Here is an 18,257-nt window from a genome sequence, read left to right as displayed (position 1 = left end):
AGAAATTATCAGAACTTATATATCAACTGAAAACTTAAAATCTCAAAATTCATCCTTTAAAACCCATTTTAAAATCAGACATTGCATTACCATGTAAATGGTACATCAATATCATGCTACAAAATGTTTTCATTCATGAATTATAAAAATTTCAGTTTGGGTCGTGCACTATAAAGTCTATGTTCAAAAATGTTAGTGACAGTTAAAAGGACTGACATTTTTGCGTTTCAGTGGCAGATAATTTTGTGTGTCATCTGCATAACAATAAAACGAAATGTCATATTTTCTGAGAATTGACCCTAATGGGAGCATATACAAAGAAAACAGCATTGGACCAAAAATAGAGCCTTAAGGGACTCAAAATGGAAGGGGTGCTAGTGGGGAAACATGGTCACCAAGGCGGATAGAAAAAGTCCTGTCTGATAAGTAGGACCTAAACCACTTCAGAGTAGTACCTTTAATACCAACAAAATGTCCCAACCGGGAAAGTAAGATGTTATTATTGATGGTGTCAAAAGCAGATGTGAGATCCAAAATAGAAATGTACAGGAGACAGCGTGCGTGTAACATAAGACTTTACTAAGACTCTCTCTTCTGGCTCATACCTGTGCATGCGCACATTACACATCCATAACATCAGTACATTAACAAATAAAGAAACATACACACACAAATCGGATGTAACCCGTAAAGACTATTGATACTTATAACTGGTTATGCCTAATTATAATCGCAAAACATTGAAGACCACAAACAATAATCTGAATTTAATATTTAGGATTGCTTGTTAGCTTTTTTGTCTCTTAATTTTTCTAAACATTTTTAGTTAATAATTATGGCATTAAAAACTTTAATTTTACTGAAATTGCCCATTTGAATTCCACACACGACACTTATGTCTTTGTAAACAGTAAAGACAGTAAAGTCTTTGTGGTGAAGCTAGCGCAAACCAGATTGAATAGCACTGACTGTAAACTGAAGAGGTACAAATAAGCAGTTTAATTCACAGCAGCACATCTAGGCTAATATGCATTTGCTGACACTGTAGAAATACAGTTAATTATTACGGTTAATTAGAGTTATTATTAATGTCACAAACATTGTTCTAGGATACTTATATATATACATTATTCATCCAAATTGTTAACAGATTGAATAATTGAAAACAAAACCTTAGGTTTAGAGTAATTAATTTAACTGAGGTTAGAGAAGTATGCAGCTTTTGCAGACTTAGCTGCAGTCTGATAAGGTGTAAGAGAGTCTCTGAACAATTGAAGAGAGATGTGCAGCCTGTCTTTTTTTCCATTTATTTTCTGCCTTTCTACAGTTTTGTCTTAAGAGACAGGTATCAGAGTTTTATCACAGTACAGAGTTTTTACAGTTTTTTGTTTGTGAGGTTTAAGGGGGGGGGGGGGCTACATCCAGAGAGGAAAGTGCTTGATGGATATGGGGAAATCAGAAAATGGATTTGGGGAAAAATATATAAAATGTTTTGGCAGTAAAATAAATAAAATCATTTTGCTGGTGGGAGAGAACGGCGCTGGTAAGACGACTTTCATCAACAACATGGTCAACTACTTACTGGGGTTAAGTTTGAGGATGAAATAAAATATAAAATTACAGAATAAGCGGCTACAGATCAAGCAGAATCACAAACCTCTGAAATCATGCATGTATGAGGTCTATCTGATAAAGGATCCCATAACTTTCACCATTATTGATACTCCAGGCTAAGGAGACACTAGAGGACTCGACAAAGATCTGGAAGTCACTGAGAATTTCATAGCAAAGATGGAGTTTGTAAAGTTGATGCTGTGTGTTTTGTGACTCAAGCATCCAAGTATCGTCTCTCAGACAGACAGCATTTCATTACATTTATTTTGTTGTATAAATATAGCAATACAATTAAAAAGTGAGCAATGTTATCCTTTGACTTTTTCTGACTCTCATTTGAAACTGTAAGCAGACGTGCAAACTGACATGAAACCAAGGGAAACATATAGAGAATTTGAAGATGATTTATGGAAAGAAAAGGAATAAAGAAGATTCAAGATTTTTATTCGTCAAATACACATTTATATAGAGCATACATAACCAGCAGTGAAATGTGACTTACGTGCACTCCATGGACAGTGCAATTATTAACTCCTTTGTGGTCAAGGATCATCAAAGGCCCCAGATTATTATTGTTTCACTTTCACAGCACTTTAAACATCACTCTCTTACTTGATCTGGAGAAACTGTGCATCAGCTGAAAGTTTAAAGACTCTAGCTTCGATATTTGACCAATGTTTTGATAAAACTTTCTTGCATTGACAGTTATTTATTAATTTATGTCAGAAGTACAAAATAATAAATATGTATGAGTCATTTTTAGAATAGAAATTCACCAAACATTCATATTCAGTCACGTCTGCAGCAGTTTATTTGTTCACATAGACTCACTGAACAGCATCAATAAGGGTTTATAGTCCAAAGTTGCATATTTGCGGAGATATATGTATATATTTACTGATGTTTACTTCATATTTCTTCATACAGAATCATAGTTTTTATTCATTTTCCACTGATTTACGTGATCTGATGATAATGATCCGCTCCTCACATATAAAATGTTTTCTGTCCCAGATCCTGGCCACACAATGACTTTTCCCTCTGCCCAAGTACTGCAAAGAATGACGGCCCGGAAGTGGCCCAGAACTGGATTAAAGACTCAGGCCACTCATGGGCCATAACTGGCCCGAATCTCAGCCAGTTAATCAGCCTTAGCTGACCCAAAACAGGTTTTATTATTGGTAACAATTATCAGCCTTAAGAAACCAGAATCCCCTAAATCTGAGCTACACCTGAGTCTTATATAGCCCAGACCCAACCAAGACAGCAAGCAGTATCGACCCAGATCCGGCCCGAATGTATTTCATGCGGGACAGATATGGGCCGGATCTGGGAAAACAGTATGTTTCTGTCAGGGAATTTTAATATTTCATATTATTACCTTCCATATTACTATGATCGCAATAATTCATTTTGTGACATGCTTTAACGTAGACACAAACTATGCCAATAAAGTAAATTAAACTGAATAGAAAATCAGACTTAAAACCAACACAGTACCACAGTAGTCCAAATGACGATGCCTCGCAGTTGAGGTCCACTCTGGCAGAATATAATAGTAGTGTGAGAAGCAGAGCATAATTTAAGTTGTTAAATGCTGAAAATACTATCCTGATCCACTCCATCAAGGCGCTCGTTTCTCATTCAAAACATGCATCACCGGAAACACAGCATGTCACAATCTCTGACGAAACAGACGAGAGCCAATGAGCATTTGATATCACTGCCGTAAAACTTGTTGTAAAACTTCTTAACGGCACATTTTCAAATAGTTACTATAGCTACAGAGGAAGGAGATACATATTGCCAATTAATGCGTTTTGAACTTGGATCTGTTCCTCACATCAAGTATCAAATGGATACAGGATTTAAATAAAAATAAAATACTTTCATGAATATTTTATTTAATGCTTGTGCATGACAGCATACTAATAAAAACTAGAATGTACATTTCCTGAAGAAAATGTGAGTGGTGCTTGCAGTGGCAAAACTCACCCCTCTGTTGCTAGGGTGTTGCAATGAGGTTGCTAGGGTACCCGGGGTGGTTGCTAGGGTAACAAGGATGGTTGCTAAGGCCGTTGCTAGGGTGTTGCTATGTGGTTGCCAGGGTACCCGGGGTGGTTTGCTAGGGCGGTTGCTAGGGTCCCCATTATGGTTGCTATGTGGTTGCTAGGGTACCCGGGTGGTTGCTAGGGTGGTTGCTATGGTAACATGGGTGGTTGCTAGGTCGTTGCTATGGTAACCTGGGTGGTTGCTAGGTGGTTGGTAGGCAGTTGCTAAGGTACTTGGGGTGGTTGATAAGGTGTTGCTAGGTGGTTGCTAGGGTGTTTTGGCTGGTTGCTAGGCAGTTGCTATGGTATCCTGGGTGGTTGCTATGATGTTACTTGGTGGTTGATAGTTGTCACAGATGGTCACTGTGTAGTTTTTATAGAGTTCTTAGCCCATTTGAGCACTTAGCTAATCACTATTAGCATGTAGCTATTCCCTGGTAGCATGACTAGCATGTTGGAAGTCCAGTTTGCTAGCATGAGTCAAAAAAAAACAACAGCCATGTCTGTACGATGTTCTGATGCAGAGATATAGGTCATGCAAAACGGTTGCTAGGGTACTCTGTTTGGTTGCTAGGGAGTGGCTTAGCAGATGCCAATGATGATACTCCAAAGGCTGCTTGCCAGCATGAATGAAATAAACCAACCCCCATGCCTTTATGATGTTCAGATTTGAAGATATCCCTCTATGCTTTATGTTGCTAGGGTGCTCTAAATGGTTGCTAGGGCGTGGCTATGAAGTCTTGAAGGTGATTCGTGATTGCCCGTTTGCTGCCCCGAGTCAAACAAGCCCACCCTCATGTTTCTATGACACTTCTATCCAAATATATTATTTTGATAATCTTCAATGGATGTCTATGGAGCTTGTTACCAAGGCGCTCTATATGGTTTCTAGGGCGTGGCTTGATAGCCTCATAATGATCCTGAGAGTCTGATTGGTTACCTGGTTAAAATGAGCCCACCCCCTTGTCTCTATGGCACTGTGATCCTGAGTTATGTTCAATACAAAATCCCTATGTAATTTCCCATAGTAGGAAAAACACACTGTTTCATGGGCGATCCCTCACCATAGTATGTCTATGCTTGCAGCATAAAACTACTCAACTAGTACTTTACTGAGACTATAGACGGTTTCAACGGCAACAATATAAACAAACGTTACTGCGCGTGCCCGTATTGTGGACCTAACTTAACTTCCGGTAGACTTCCAAATAGAATAAATAACAACAGCCAAGTCCCTCTAGAGTAGATATTTTTTGATAACAAACAAAATATGTTTGCTGCGTGGATCAGGCGGACTTAATGAATATGCAAATTCATTATTTGCCAGCAGGAGATGTTTTAAAGCATAGACATAAAGCGCGATAAATAGAGGTTTCCCCAGTAACAGCTGTAAACAAAGCAGAGCTACGCTCACACGCTGCTTTATCAGGCATATAACATGCAAGTCTTCCTTCAGAAATACAGCGATATAAAAACACCTGTGCCTCTTTTTGATATTTAAACATATAAATGTAAGGAATTATTATTAATAAAAGTGCAGTACGTAACGTTACTCATGTTTATTCAACGAAACCTTTTTGAAAATCGATCAGTTTTAAAATTGTGGCGAGTCTCCAAAAATAAAATAAATGTATGGGAAACACACCCCGCAGCACAACCACCTGAGCCAAACTTCAGTCTACTCATCACCTTAACTTTAACTGCGTTTGTAGAAGGCAAGGCACTGCAGCCAACAGACCGGAAGTTAACTTAGGTCCAGGCGCGTGGGCCCGATGAAACCGTCTATACTTCAAAGTGTACTAAAATGCTACACGTTTTCAGATAGTAAACTCTCACGGTTCAGGGTGCTTCATCGGCTTCCCTGTTGTCTGTGTCCTGTCATTGTCTGCAGCACATGACCTGGGCAATCAGCGCTGATACATCGGCGCTGGTGTGTGCAGATCACGAGCTGATTGCCCTCACCTGTCGCTTGTTCCCATTTTCCCTTATATTCCCTGCTGTGTCTGTCCCTTGTTGTCAGTAGATTTCGTGTTGACTTTGTGACAGTACTGTGTGTCTGTTTCCTTACCTGTTTTCCACTGTGTTGCTCAGGACGTCTAGATGAGGAGTCTTACGTTGGCCGCGTAATCGAGATCCTCTGTCTCGTTTTTCCACGTCCAGTTGGGCATTGCACCAGTGGTGGTCTCCACAGCCTGTGTCCGCAGGTGACTATACGGATGGTCTAGAGTTGTTACACTTGGGTTTTTGTTCGTGTGTGTGTCTTCACACATTGGATTATTATTGGATTCACGGTTGTACCAAATAAACTGTTTCATTTATCCTCTGCATTTGAGTCCTCTCTCTTCACGCCTGATATAATCTACTGACCATCATGCACTCAGCAGAGGAGACTGATGTCCTCCGAATCCTCAGACAGCAAGGCACGCTGCTGGGTAGACAGCAGGAGATCACTTCTTCACGTCACGCGTTTTCGGAGCTGCCACTGCAACTGACCCAGCTCACTGAACGGCTTGATCGGCTTCAGATTATTCCTCCTGCGACTCCTGTTTTTACAGCCTCGGTTCGAACCCGAACTCATGCCGTTCATTTTTGTAACAATGTTCACTGACATTTTCACTCCAGCCCTCCTGTTTTCCCATGGAGCGATCTAGAGTGGCATTCAGCATCACGCTTTTAATCGGACGAGCGAGAGAATGGGGAATGGCCATGTGGGACGATGAACATCAGTGTTGCAGCTAATTTAAGGAGTTTTCGGAGGACCTCCGCAAGGTGTTCGATCGCTCCACGCTTGGGACAGAGGCGGTGCGGGCGTTATCTTTGCTGCAACAGGGAGGTCGGTCAGTGTTGGATTACTCCATCGATTTCCGCACTCTCGCTGCGTCATGTGGTTGGAATGCTAAAGCGCAGTGGGATCACTTTCTTCACGGGTTGGTTGACTACATCAAGGACGTGATATAATCCCTCAAACTGCCTCCCAGCCTTGACGGCTTAGTCGACCTTGCCATCCGCATTGACAACCGGATAGCTCTCCGGCCCCGGCATCGGAGGGGCGTGGTCTCTCGCGAGCTCTTCTCTGACCTGGTCGCTGGAGCGGCGGGTGATGCTACTTCTCAGCGTCTCATCATGCCTGAGGAGGAGCCCATGCAGATCGGGAGAGCCCGGCTGACGATCACCGAGAGGCGCCATCGTCTCAGTCTGTGTCTTTACTGTGGGGGGGCGGGGCATGTGGCGGCCTTGTGTCCAGTGAAGGGGCGATGCTTTTCGTCCAAGGAGGGGCATACAGTGAGCTTCACTAATACATTGCTGCCCTCTGGTGGTCGTTCCATCCTCCAGGCTTCATTACAATTTAATAAGACTATTCATCAGGTGTCTGCTTTAATTGATTCTGGAGCAGAGGGGTGATTTTATGGACAATGAGCTGGCTGCCCGATTAGGTATTCCATCTGTTCCACTGGCCGAGCCCATTTCAGCCAGGACTCGTGCGGCACCCATCTCACTAGTATTACATACTCCACCAAGTTTATCACTCTCACCCTCTTGGGAAAACCATGCTGAGGAGATTTGTTTTCTCCTCATTCATTCTCCCTCCGCTCCATTAGTGTTAGGACACACATGATTGGTCAAGCATAACCCACACATTGACTGGACTCTTAATTCTGTTTTGGCATGGAGCTCTTTTTGTTTATCTCAATGTTTGGGCCCTGTTTTGTCTCGTTCTGTGTTACAGGAGGAGCCAGTGAGCCTGGCGAATGTACCGGAGGCTTACCATGACTTGCCATCGGTTTTCAGTAAGTCCAGAGCTTCATCTCTTCCTCCGCACCACCCATACGACTGTGCGATAGATCTGTTGCCTGGCACTTGTCCACCTAGGGGGCACCTTTACTCTCTTTCCGGGCCTGAGAGGGAGGCCATGGAGAAGTACATCAATGATTCTCAGGCAGCTGGCATCATCCGGCCCTCTTCCTCTCCGGCTGGGATGGGGTTCTTCTTCGTGGGAGGTGCTTATCACCTAGGCGGTTCATTCGGAATTTTAGCCAGGTCGCCTCTCCTCTGACTGGATCTCACCTCCACTTGTAGACGTTTCTGCTGGTCGCCGCAGGCTCAGGCTGCATTCTCTAATTTAAAGAGTGGCTTTATTTTGGCTCCCATTCTTGTAACTCACGATTCATCTCATCAGTTTGTTTGGGGAGGTGGATACGTCAGAGGTGGGAGCAGGGGCAATTTTGTCTCAGAGGTCACCTTCGGATGACAGAGTACATCCCTGTGCATTTTTTCTCATCGTTTAACCCCCTCGGAACGGAATTACGACATCGGGAATAGGGAGTTACTGGCTGTTAAGTTAGCGCTGGAGGAGTGCAACAATTGTTAGAGGGTGGGGAGGTCCCTTTTTTAGTTTGGACCGATCCTAAGAACCTAGGATATATTCACACCGCTAAACGACTGAAATCCTGACAGGCTCGCTGGGCACTATTCTTCAGTCGGTTCAATTTTAACATCTCCTACCATCGGGGGTCCAAGAATGGTAAGCCTGACACTCTTTCGCAGATCTTTGAGGCTGAACCAAGATCCATCCTTCCGGTGACCATTCTGTCCCCCGATCGGGTAGTAGCAATGGTCACCTGGGGGGTGGAGTCCAGAGTCCGCTCTGCTCTGCGCAACATCACAGTTCCCGTGGGTTGCCCGGAGAGCCTGTTGTTTATGCCAGAATCGGTCCGAACTAATGTCCTACAATGGGGTCACTCGTCCGTACTGGCTTGCCACCCAGGAGCTACCTGTACCTGTAGTTTAATCAAGCAACGCTTCTGGTGGCCTTCCATGGTGCGGGACGCTCGTCAGTTCGTGTCGGCATGTCCTGTTTGTGCTGCGGGGAAGGGCTCCAATCGACCCCCAGCAGGGTTACTCCAGCCGCTGCCTGTCTCTTCGAGACCTTGGTCACACATAGCTATGTACTTTGTCACAGGCCTACCTCCGTCTAGCGGCAAAACGGTAGTCCTTACTGTAGTGGACAGGATCTCGAAGGCCGCACATTTTATTCCCCTCCCCAAATTGCCCTCAGCAAGGGAGACAGCGACTATTGTCCTTGATCACGTTTTCTGTATTCATGGCCTCCCGGCGAACGTGGTTTCTGACAGGAGTCCCCAATTTGTGTCTAAGTTTTGGGCAGAGTTCTGTCGACAGCTGGAGGCGACTGCGAGTCTTTCCTCCGGGTATCACCCGCAGACAAACGGTCAGGCTGAGCGTGCTTACCAGGATCTGGAGAGAGTCTTGCATTGTGTGGCGTCCGCAGAACCATCATCTTGGAGTTCCAGATTAACGATGGTGGAGTATGCTAATAACTTCATCCTGGTCTCATCTGCGGGTTTGTCTCCCTTCCAGTGCTATTTAGGCTACCAGCCACCTTTATTCCCCTCCCAAGAATCTGATGCCGTTGTTCCATCCATGCACTCGTTTATTCAGAGATGCCTCTGTACGTGGAGGGTCACCAGAGAAGCTGTCACTCAGACTGGTGAAAAGAACAAGGCGTCAGCGGACCGTCACCGTGCTAAGCCCGCACATTATGTGTGCGGTCAGAAGGTCTGGTTGTCCTCCAAAGACATTCCTCTCAGACTCCCCTCACGTAAACTGGGACCCAAATTTCTTGGACCATTTGCCATCTCTAAGGTGCTGTCCAGTGTCGGTTTGACTCAATTTAACCCCCCCAGTTTAAGAATATCCACCCGTTGTTTCATGTCTCCAAGATAAAGCCTGTCATTCGCTCCCCCCTTCAGCCCCAGACCTCTGTCCCTCTGCCTCCTAGACTCATCGAGGGGTCTCCGGCTTAAACGGTATGGTGGCACCTTGATGTGAGACAGAGGGGTAGAGGTTATCAATACCTGGTAGAGTGGGAGGGCTATGGTCCGGAGGAGAGATGCTGGATTCCGGCTCGTGACATTCTGGATCGCGCTCACATTGACCAATTCCATCGGCGTCATGGTGAGTCCTCCGGGGATGCCAGTGTGTGTGTGGGGGGGGGGGGGTACTGTCACGGTTCAGGGTGCTTCATTGGCTTCCCTGTTGTCTGTGTCCTGTCACTGTCTGCAGCTCGTGACCTGGGCAATCAGCGCTGATACATCGGCGGTGGTGTGTGCAGATCACGAGCTGACTGCCTTCACCTGTCGCTTGTTCCCATTTTCCCTTATATTCCCTGCTGTTTCTGTTCCTTGTTGTCAGTAGTTTTCGTGTTGACTTTGTGACAGTACTGTGTGTCTGTTTCCTTACTGTACCTGTCTTCCAAAGTGTTGCTCAGGACGTCTAGAGGAGTCTTACGTACCGCGTACCCGAGATCCTCTGTCTCGTTTTTCCACGTCCCGTTGGGCATTGCACCAGTGGTGGTCTCCACAGCCTGTGTCCGCAGGTGACTGTACGGACGGCTCTGGAGTTGTTACACTTGGGTTTTTATTCGTGTGTGTGTGTCTTCACACATTGGATTATTTTTGGATTCACGGTTGTACCAAATAAACTGTTTCATTTATCCTCTGCGTTTGAGTCCTCTCTCTTCACACCTGACAGTAAACTATTAGTATACCTAGAAGTTCACTTTTAATATAGTTGCAGTACAAACTAAAAACATATGTAAACTAGTGTATTCAAAGTTTACTACTGTTTTAAAGTATACTTAAAAGTATACTTTTATACACTAGAAAGTGGGCCAATTTAATACCAAGGAGTATTGAAATAGTACACTTACAAGTATAGGCCTACACTGTAAACCCTAATAAGTTGAGACTACTCAAATGATTTGAGGAAAGTGGTTGCGTAAGTAAAATTGAGTAATGGCAAAATTGCCAACTCAATTCAATTGAGTTGACCTAATGTTGGTCTCTTCATTGAATTGACTTAAATGTTCAAGTACAGATAACTTAAAAAGGCAAACAGACTTAACTTAAATTTTTGAGTTTTATATGGTTTACTTGTTTTAATGATTTAATACAAATATTGTTTTTTCCATAAACAGCTTTATTTGGTTTATACATTTACATTAATTTAAGAAACATTGGTAATATCAAGCTTATATTTTTAAGTCACATTAAGACACTTGAACAGCACTTTAAGCTCATATTTTTAACAGTAAGCGCACATAAAAAAAAAAAAAAAAAAAAAACATTAGCTCATTTTTTTAACAGGAAGCTGCATTTTTAAGTCACATAAAAAAATTAAGCTCATATTTAACAGTAAGCTAACATTTTTACAAAACATTAAGCTCACATTAAAAAAAAAAAACCTTAAGCTCATATTTATAACAGTAAGCTCACATTTTTACAAAACAGTAAGCTCATTTTTAAAAGACACATGAATAAAAGAGTAAACTCGTATTTTTAACAGTCTCAGTGTTTCAAAGGACCATGTGTAATGTAAATGTGTTGCTATTAAAAATGCGCCAAGCAATTTCTCCATTTAAACCAAACAGCTGTTTTGCCAACGACTGTGTTTTAGGCTGCAGGTCTTTCTGCCCCAAGGAAAGTAGAATCCACTGAATGAAGTCAAATGTGTCTCTCAGCGACTTTGGGTAACTCAGGTGCAATGCATTTATTAGTCCGAACAGAAGGCACATTGCTTCAGGAAGGTCATGTAGATTGTCCATCACTAATTTTCCCTCGATTACGAATCCAATCGAAGAGGGAGACCCATCTTGTCCAATCTTCAACTATCACATTCCCCACTGGCACATCAAGAATTGAGCTGTGATCATTGGACATCTAGAGAAAAAACATTAACAAATTAAAAAATTTAATTCACATACATGCAAGCTCATTTACATATCAAAACGGTGCAACTTAAAGGGTTAGTTCACCAAAAAATGAAAATTCTGTCAGTAATTACTCACCCTCATGTTGTTCCAACCCAGTAATACATCATCGGAACACAAATTAAAATATTTTTGATGATCTGAGTTGTCTCACTCCTCCATAGGCTTCTCTGTAATTTAAACTTGCCAGCCCAGAAAGTTTGAAAAGACATGTTAAAATAGTCCAAGTGACCACAGTGGCTCAACCTGAAGTTTATTAAGCGTAGCGTTACGTTATGTAACAGCGCAGCGCCTCTGGGTTGGACATCAGAACGGAGGCTCACGCTGGTCATGTGTGTGATGCTGGCCAATAGTGAGCCTACGTTCTGATGTACAACCCAGAAGCGCTGCACTGTTACACTACGTGAACTCAAGAGAAACAAAGTGGAAAATGAATAGTTCAATAAAGACGTTGTTTTTGTTTGTTTGTTGCGCACAAAAAGTATTCTCATCGCTTGATAAACTTCAGGTTGAGGCTCTGTAGTCAATTTGACTATTTTAACTATGTTTTTAACTTGGGCCGGCAAGCTACAGTTACTATAGAAACCTATGGAGGAGTGAGACAGCTCTCAGATTTCATAAAAAAAATCTTAATTTGTGTTCCGAAGAGGAACGAAAGTATTACAGTTTTGGAACAACATGAGGGTGAGTAATTACTGACAGAATTTTAATTTTTTTATTACACATTCACATGATCTCTCACAAACACTGCATCAATCTCAATCTAAAAGGGTTAGTTCACCCAAAATTTAACATTTTGTCATTAATTACTCGCCCTTGTGTCGTTGCACATCTGAAAGACCTACGTTCATCTTCGGAACTTAAATAAAAAGATTTTTTAATGAAACCCATGAGGTTTCAGTCCCTCCATACTAGAGATCCAATGCAATTACCACTTTCAAGGTCCAAAAAGTGGTATGAAAGACAACATTAAAGTAATCCATGTGACTCCAGTGGTTTAACCTCAGTGTTATGAAGCTACGCAAGTAATTTGTTTGTGAAAAAAAAAAAAAAAAAAGTACAACTCTAGTTGCAAAATATAATCTCCAACGCATGTTCACACAATTACGTCAAAACTTAAGCATTGTGGTGCTATATGAGATACTCTCATGAACGGGCATTGCAGATAAACATTTTCAAAAATACACTGGTAAATTATGTTTTTTTGCACAAACATAGCACTCTTTTTGCTTCATAAAATTGAGGTTAAACCACTGGAGTACAGAGTACTGTAACAAAGTCTTTCCTATTGTCTTCTATTGTCTTGAAGATGGAATGACATAAAGGTGAGTCAATGAATTACAGAATTTTCAATATTTGAGTGAATTAAACCTTTAGATTGAGACTGATACAGTGTGTGTGTGTGTGTGTGTGTGTGTGTGTGTGAGAGAGAGAGAGAGAATGACCAAGATTGTGAATGTGTGAGAGTGTGTATAGAGGGTTTTTTTTTGCACATTTTCTCCTTGGAACACTTACCAAACACGTCTTAAAGAAAGTAGAGACATCTCCAAACCAAAGGCATAGTCCTTGAAGCACCAAAGTTCGGCTTCAGTTGGCTCTGATAGCTTGTGTGGAAAAAATAAAATTGTATTAAATCCAACCACTAATAATACATTATAACAGCCTTTAAACGTTTACTCAGAGATCAACTATGAAGTCTATATTGCAATTTATACAGTTTACATTTACTTACATTTAAAAGGATTTTTCATTCATGAATACAATTTTGCTGTCAATTTACTCACACTCTACCATCAAAGATGTGGGTGACTTTATTTAGCAGAACATTTTAGCTGAAACTGTTGTCTTTGGCTATTCATATAATGAAAGTCAACTGTAACCATCCGTTTGACGGTCAAAAAACATGTACAAGCAAAACAAAATCATTACTTGTGGTTCCTGATGATATATTTATGTCTTATGAAATGAAACGATAGGTCTATGCAAGAAACATTATTTATAACATTACCTTAACCTTGTACAAACAGCCCTGAGTGTATTTTCTACAGTCTGGAGTGCGATATATCAAACTTTGGCAATGTGTGAAAACTCAATCTTCCCAATTTGAGATCAAACATATGAACAATCTTACTTTTTTATACAGATTGCAGCATCAAGGATAGTAGCAAGTACCATTTTGGACATCCTGCTAGTTGTAAACAAACCACACCTGTATCACATCATTATATGTGTCAGGGCGCTTGCACTCCAGGCTGTCAGGAGGAGATGCGTCTGTCGTGTTGTTCATCAAAATAATACTTGCTGCTATCCTTGCTGCTATTAAAAAAGTACAATTACATTCACATGCATGATCTCAAATCGGGAAGATTGACTTTTCAAAGATTCCCAAAGTTTGATATAACTTAACAGCTTGTGCTGACTGTAGTAAATGCATTTAGCTCTGTTTACAGAGGCTGTGGATTAAAGGTAATATATAAATGTTTCGTTTATTGCATAGACCTATCATTTCATAAAATTTCATTCCACATAACTATTAATTAATAATATCTCTGTAAATGTGTCGCAGGCAGGAAAAAGGTCTGCGGTTTTCAGTGAACATACCGCCCAAAGAAATTCTTAAAACGATTAGGCCCAAGTCAGTATATTCACGCAGCAGCCCAATTTTACACCACATGAAAGAAAGTCCTTTCACAAATTACACTGAGACATTTCAGTGTCTGGAAATAGATTTTTCTCGAAGTTCGAGCCGCAATATCACACTTAGGCCAAGTGTAAACAACAGCGCTAGTATGTAAAACATTGGCTATGTTTGGAAGTTAGGTGATTGTAACTTAAACACATTTATACCTTGTCCATTCGTATAAAAATAAAATAAAACCTTTAACAGACAATAAAGCAAAATTTACCAACGTAACGTTCCTCCTGTGGCCTCGACTCTTCCCCCTCCTCGTCTGCTTCATAACCGCCTGCGGAAGGAAAACGGGAAATTCAGATGTTCTTACAGAAAGTTAGTAACACGTGTTTATAACTCGAAAATACTCCAAGGAAACTTAGCGCAATTTAAATATATATTTTACCATTATTCTACCTACCAGCGTACTCTGGGTCTTTCACGACGACTCTCTTCCCACCTGCTTTAACGTCTGTCTGGCTGCTGAAGCTGGCCCGCTGCCAGAGTAAAACGGTAAAGTATTTTCACCATGCAAATAACATTACAATAAAACGTATAAGGAAATAAAAAAGAATGTGTGTATACTTATGCGTTGCGTTTAAATCTTTACTTACCTATTTAACTTTAAACTTTATTATTTATTTCTTCTTTCAGGTGGTCCTGCAAATGACTGTGTCCTGCAGTCAGTGCTGCGTCTTCAGCAAATTCGACAAAAAATTCCCGCCTTGTGTTATATTGGCCAATTGGCGCTGTTGTCAACGCAGAATTTCAAGCGCGACCAATCATTTTTAAACAGAGACGTGGCGAATAATTTAAATAAATGGAAATTATGAGTTTATAACACTTAAAATCTTAATTAAAAAGATTTGTATTGCCAATGAGTAAGTTAAACATATCTGTTTAAGTTTTGATGGCAAAACTGGGTGTTATAAGTAATGTGAAGTTATGTTAACTTGATTTCTTTATTAATGACAACATTAGGGTTTACAGTGTACTGACACTGATATTTGTATACTTACTACATAAAATATACTTGAACTTTACTTAAGTGTACTAGTAAAATAAACTTGAAATATACTTTTAGGTAAAGGTTGTACTGATGTCAATCTTTTTAGATTACACTAAATTAAACTTTACTGTAGTAAGTAACAACGTTATTTGAGCAAATTTGCACTTGAGTGTAACTCATTTAAATGTACTATTGTTATATGTTCTTGTTTTTATAAAGGCAATACATCATGAAATATTCTTATATTCTGCTTTATTGTTGTGTGCATTATTTTCTTCCCAGTGATTCATCAAACGGAACAGGAAAAGGAGGGAGGAGTGATTAACACACTGACATAAGTTATTGTTTTAACTTCAGTCGGGTAGTTTTACATCATTTTTATTTTGTTTTAGGAAAACTGTTTAAAACTAAGTTGTATGGATTAGTTATCATCGCTGTAAACCACAGTTTCAGCATGTAAAGTTCAGGTTCATCGCATTGTTCATGAGGAGGCAAAACACATAAAAACTTTGATAAAGACTGCAACAAGGTCGGGTTTATTCATTGACTGGGTCTGTTAATATATCGTTTGCATTATTAAGTTGTAACTGGAATTGTAAGGGTAATTTAGTAGTGATGCATGGAAATAATGCTTGCAATCCAAAACTTGCAATCCTGATTTTTGTCTCTTTCTCTGCAGGTTTTGAACGATCTCAAAGCACGTCTCTGATTGGTCACCATATCGAGAGGCAGTATTCGGAGTGCACACAAATAAACGTCGAAAGATTGATTACTTTTATCTGTATGACCAAAAATGACGGAGTATTTTGACAACAAATTCCCTCTCCTCTGAGCATTTAATAATCACTCCGCTCTGCACGCACTGATACCAGAAACACCGCTCCATATTCACTCCCAAAAAAATAAAAAAAATAAATAAATAAATAAAAAAAATCAAATCATCTATTATCATAACAGTCTGAGTGATTCTGATTCCTGAACAGTAATCTTTGAAGTGTCAGCTTTGTGAAAAAAATGTCGATTTTGTATCTAGTCAGAAAGAATCATGAGCAGAAACCTTTTTATTTTGGGTGTCATTTCTGTCATCCATGCCAAAAAAGGGGGGTGACTGGTAAGGGGTTAAGCTTTGAGAAACTGCGTTCTCCAGAGCTCACAGTGACGGGGAGAGTGAAAAGCACTCTCAATGCTACAAAAACATTTGGAAAAATTGATTCCATCCGTTTTTCACAGATGAATTTAAGTGCATCCAGTGGTTTAGCTCCAGCAACCAGGCGTCTGTCCAAAGCATTCACCTCTTCAAACAATTCATAGGGTGCGGCCGGGCAGGAATTTTTATTCTAAATTTAAAGTTAATTTAAATTTATACTAATGGAGTGGGGAAAAAATGCTGTTGATATAAGTGTGATAATTGTAACCTAATGTAAAACAAACAAATAAATTAATAATTCTCTCTCTCTCTCTCTCTACCCTTCTGTTTCTCTCGCCGCCCTGGCTGAGCTGCCGCACTACGTGGCTGCCTAGTTCGCCTATAGGCATGCGCCGGCCCTGTGTGCAACACTGTAAAAATGCTAAAATTAAATATGGTGCAACATGAGAAGATCTTAATTTGATGCCACAGTCGACACTGTCTGTTCATCTGACATTTTCCACAAGAGGCAAAGAGGGCATGAGAAGGCAATGCATTCTCGAGCCGGCTCTGCATGAAAACTGGCAAGGGGGAAGGAAACAAGAGCAGCGAGGAAGCACATTGCAAACTGTCGTTCGCAGCCTCTTGGGACCCGGAGGCAGAGGAAACAGCTCTTAGAGTAGGTTTGGTTACCACTGGTTGCGGGGCCAGTAGCGAAACCTAAAGAATATGAGAACAAAGTATTCTTCCCCAGCCCTCCTCCTGGGGAAGCAGTGGTCTTGCTACTATCTCCTGACGAGCTGACATCCCCAACTCCGGGTCGCCCGATCAGAGGCTTGGCCCACCCTGGCCCCACACCACATAACAGCCAATCACAAAATTATTACGATATTCAATTCAGCTCCAGATACGTTTTTTTTCTAATTTCTGCCCAACCTCCATAGTGACTTTTTTCCAAAAAAGTGACAGACCTTATTTAGGCTCTGAGACTCTCCGGTAGGCTACTGCCGCACGAGCGCGAGGTCTCTCTCTCTCCCATCGTGCGCACGCCTCTCTCTCTCTGCATCTGCCTGTTCAGCGAGCAGAGAGGAGCAGCACTTTCAGTTAAAAAAATATATTCTGTTGCTTCTAACTCTATTTTACATACAAGTATAGCCGAAATCACAGTACAACCATTGTCTTGATCTTATGTGTATGTGATTTCATTAGAAAATGTCGTGAATAGGATTTTAGTGCAGAGATTAACATCTTTGAGAGCTGGTTATGTAGTTGTAATGGACCGCGTTTCAGTCATTATAATATTAATTCCGTTGTCGGACAACAGAAACAAAAATATAATAATAAAAAACGTGAATGAATATTCTAATTAGCATATGACATCATTTAGCGACTTTTCAGGCAGGAGCTGTGTCTGAAATCGCTCACTCATTCACTAATCCCTATATAGTGTATGGCAGTTGAGTTCACTATATCAGGAAGGAGTGAACAAATAAATAAGAGAACGGATTCGGACGTAGCCTACACTGCGCGTGAGACTTGGAGCTGTTGCAAAAACATTGCCATATGTACTTTTATATTACATGTAGGCCTACCTAAATTTAGAAAATAATACTAATAGCAATAATACTCAAAATTACTTTATATTGCAGTTATACATACCTCCGCGTCAGCTTTGTGGTTTCATCGATGGTATATAATTTTTTTTGTAATGCTTTTATGTTCATTATCATTAAATGCTATTAAAATAACGTACTGAGAACAAAAATAAACACACATAAACACGTTCATAATTATGTATTTATTATTTTTAGTATCTTGACACTCGCTCAAGCAGAGTTTTGAGCTCAGATAAGATGGTTGAGCGTCCTCAGGCGACTGTTAATTTTACATCAGAATACACTACCTGTTATTAACGAAAAAATAAATGTAAATTATCCACCAAATTATCACAAGTATAGGTCTCTGCAGGAAAGTAATGGGAGTTACAAGATCAAGGTGTT

General features: G+C 40.8%; 1 protein-coding gene across 3 annotated transcripts in view; it reads left to right on the top strand.

Moving 5' to 3' along the window:
- Window positions 1-18,257, top strand: part of LOC128017810 (uncharacterized) — a 176,432-nt gene that overhangs the window by 113,974 nt on the left and 44,201 nt on the right. Inside the window, exon 1 of one of the 3 annotated variants that reach the window (XM_052603382.1) lies at window positions 15,472-15,492. The exons of the other annotated variants lie outside the window; for them this stretch is intronic. The gene's annotated coding sequence lies outside the window, so the exon portion shown is untranslated. Of the gene's footprint in view, window positions 1-15,471; window positions 15,493-18,257 lie in introns of those variants that run through there. 3 annotated transcript variants of the gene reach the window in all.

This window comes from Carassius gibelio, chromosome A7 (genome assembly GCF_023724105.1).
Source record: "Carassius gibelio isolate Cgi1373 ecotype wild population from Czech Republic chromosome A7, carGib1.2-hapl.c, whole genome shotgun sequence".
Taxonomy (NCBI): domain Eukaryota; kingdom Metazoa; phylum Chordata; class Actinopteri; order Cypriniformes; family Cyprinidae; genus Carassius; species Carassius gibelio.
The sequence above is the reverse complement of the archived record's forward strand: the minus strand, read 5'-3'. Positions and strand labels throughout refer to the sequence as shown.